Source organism: Zea mays, chromosome 1, assembly GCF_902167145.1.
Source record: "Zea mays cultivar B73 chromosome 1, Zm-B73-REFERENCE-NAM-5.0, whole genome shotgun sequence".
In the NCBI taxonomy this organism is placed as follows: domain Eukaryota; kingdom Viridiplantae; phylum Streptophyta; class Magnoliopsida; order Poales; family Poaceae; genus Zea; species Zea mays.
Window position 1 is genome coordinate 20261470 of NC_050096.1, and position 3692 is coordinate 20265161.

A 3692-nucleotide genomic window follows, 5' to 3' on the forward strand; every position below is an offset into this window, starting at 1 on the left:
CGAGCGAAACGTACTCTAGTTTCTGTTCGGAACGAAAGAACGACGCGTAACAACCAACCAACCAACCAACATCCAGCAGAGTGTGTGCGCGCGCGAGAGAGAGAGGTTCGATTGTTGACCAGACAAATAAAGGTGGTCATCACCACACTGCACAAATCCTTTCCCTTTCCTTCCCTCAGTGTTGCTTCTGCTGCTGTAGCGACGTTCACTTCAGTTCAGTCAACAACCATCGGTGTGTGCTGGTATCTATCCCAAGCGAGCAGAACACGAGGCACAGAGAGAAATGCGGCTTTTTGCGTGGCTGACCGGCGATGAGGGGCGGACAAGAACAGCGCCGCGTGTTCTGCCCGCCGCTGCGATCGGCGCCGAGAGAGAGAGAGAGAGAGGAAGGGGAGAGGAAAGCGGGCAGGCGCCGGGGAGGGGAGGGTTGAAAGCGTCTCCAGCCACAGAACGGACCGCCGGAATCGGGCGGGGAATATTGACGTGTCGGACCCTCGGCGCGGGAGGGGGTAGTAGTAGTACACAGTACAGACCCCCCACCCCCACCCCCACCCGAAAGGCGCTTTTCAATCCGCAATCACCGATCCTGTGCGACGGAATACGACTGACACTCACCGGGGCGACGAGAGGCACCTAACCACAATATCAGCCAGTGGCTGTGAGGGGTTAGCTTGGCTTAAAAGGGCTTTTGTCTGCGTCTTCAAGGCCCGAATCAAATCTGGCTCCTGTGGTTAGGATACGATGGGGCGATGGACACGGCAGTCGCGAGCACGATACCCTCGACACAAGACATTCCAGAAACACGAGGGTTCTTGAGAAGAACCAAGAAAAAAAAACGTTTCCAAACAAACTGGATACCGTCCATTGCAACTTGCAAGGCTACAGGCGCTGCTGGTAGCCTCGGCACCACGGCTCCTACAGTGCGTGACCTACTGGACTTTCCACAAGACCACGGAGGGGGGATAGAGACACAGGCACACGGAAACGTCACCAAATAGTGAAGTGATGCGATGCGATGCGCCTAGAGAAGCGTCTCGACGCGATCTGTGGATCTCGAGTGGTATGTAGAAAGCCTGGATGAACAGGTACGATAGCCTGAAGGGCACGGGTCCTACAGTACGCATGAAAACTTCAATCTGGACCCGGGCGATTCGCCAAACATCTCGAAGCAAAACGGCGGAAGACCACCAACTAGACCACTTCGTTCGTGACCTCCTTTCAGGAATTTTAGAGGTCGTAGTCTAACACTTAGGCCACGGCTAGAACAAGGCCCACCAAGCAACCATCATGTCCTATATATACAAGAAAAGAATGTGCAGAAACGGAAGCGGAAAGGTGAGCGGTCTGCGATACTTATCGGTTTATTAGTTAGTGCCTTGTGCATCCAAAGAAACGGTCAAACAACATACGGGTGGAGATAATGTTCTAAATTATTTGAGTTAAGAACTATTACGTGCGGATGATAACATTTTAAACGAACTCGTGGCTGCAGCTCCTCAACAAGGATTAGTGGGGGGGAACTAGGGCCTAGTGACGCAGCAGCCGAACTGGCAACAGGCTAATCATGCACTGCACGAAATGGTTTAGGTCTACATGCCCTATCAGGAAACATGTGACAAATTTGGTGACGGCATGCAGCTCAGCAACACCTCCAGACGACAACACTAAGGCCCTGTTCGGTTTCACCGGAATAGACCAGGATTTATTTCAGCTCATCAAAATCTATATAAATTAGAGAAGTAATCCGGCTAGGAATCAATCCGGGTCTCCAATCCCTATCAACCGAACGGGGCCTAAAGTAGTCAACGCACTTCGATTCAAGTAGCATGTAAGAGGTCAGGAAGAAACTGGGTATGACAAAAAGGACAATTGACCTCTCACCACTCTGCGCATCATTCACTACTGTAGAAACCAGAAAGAAGTCACAATGGTCCCACATGAAAAGAACCTCAAAAGGCTGAAACTAAAACCAAGTGTTCTACTACAAAATAAGGGGTGCAGATTAGGCCTAGTTTGGAAACTCAAAGCCCGTGGGGGATCGGATGGGATTGAGAAATTAGTTTATTTTCGCATCAATCCACTCCAATCCCCCAGGGGATTTGAGTTTTCAAATTAGCCCCTAGGGTTGGACATTTCCCAGTAGTCGCCACATGCTGCTACAGCAAAACCGCCCTCAGCAGCTCACATGATATTATTACTTTATATGTGCAAATTATGACCAAGAAAAAACATTCAGGGCAAGGAAACACGGTTCCTAAGATGGACATACAAATACAGTTTTCTAAGACTCTAAGACAGACAATCACAGAACAAAGACAAGAGAAATCTTTGGCAAAGGCTTGATGGCTGACGCCTCGGCTCCCTGCCCCGGCGCCTCGGCTCCCTGCCCTGGCGCGGCGCCCTCCACCTCGGAATTCCAACCCGCCTGTTCAGCTTCCATCCCATCTCCCCTCCCCACCAGCCCCTCGCCGGCCATCTCTCCGGTACCGGCGACTACCACCCTGTTTCCCACCTCCTCGGCGTCTGCGTCCTGGTCGTCCCGGCGGCTGAGCCCCCAGGAAGGGCGGTCCAAGGCCCAGCGCTGGCGCGGCGACGCTTCAGCTGGAGGTTCCTCTCCATCTTCTCGTTCCTTTAAAGCTGCACTCCTCTCCAGCTCGGTTTGCGCCGCTGGTCTCTCCCCCTTGGCTAGCCATGTCTCGCCCTCCCCCTCCCCTTCTGCGCTAGCTGCTCCTGTTTTCCCCGCCAAGGTGTCGTCTGAGGTGACCCTTCCGGCTGTTGAAGGTGGCTGGCAGGTGGTTGATCGTAGACAGAGGAATCGTGGTGTGCACCTCCCTCGTCGAGGGTCCCGTGTGGATCTCCGAGGTCGGTGTTACAACTGCCTCTCTACTTCTCACCGGGCTGCTACCTGCCGGCGTCCAACAAGGTGTTTTCGGTGTCTCTGCTTTGGACATCGGGTGGCAGACTGCTCATCTCTGCCGGCCGACTCTCAGAAGCAGCCAGTGTGGCAGCGCCTGGGCATCGTCAAGCGGTGTCTTTCGGGCAGTCAGGATTCCTCCCAGCGGGCCTTGGTGAGGCCGAGGACTCCGGTGCGGCCTCCGGTGTGGCAGAGGTTATCTGGCATGGACAAGGTTCATTCTCTGGGGGGCGCGCGCAAGACCTCGGTCTGGAGACGTCTTGCTTCGTCGCATGATCGTGCCGCGATGGAGCCTGTCATGGATCTTGAGAAGCAGCCGTCCTTACAGCCCAAGCGGAAAAGAAGACGTTCAAGACGCGGGAAAGGGGCTGCGGTGGTGGGGAACAGTCAGTCTCCCCCTGCTGACTTGGTTCCTCTCACGTCGAACTTGCCCTCTTGTGTTTTGGAACTTTCAACGGACATGGCAAGAGAAGAAGCTGCGCTCCGTCGAGCATTATTTGTCACTGTTACTGGTACCAGACCCGCTGTTCTCGGCTCGGAGGTGTTGGAGGAAGTGGGCCGTCGTTACTGCATCAATATTGACGATATGTCTATTCACCAGTCCAAGCCAGAAGACTTCCTGCTGTTTTTGCCGGATGAGGAAGTGGCGACTAGAGTGCTTAATGAAGGAAAGCCATTCAGAGGCCCTTTGTTCTCGCTCGTGTTCAAGCAATGGACAAGATTTGCACATGCCTCAGCTACGTCTTTCTCTCACTTGATGGATATTGAGATCAGGGGG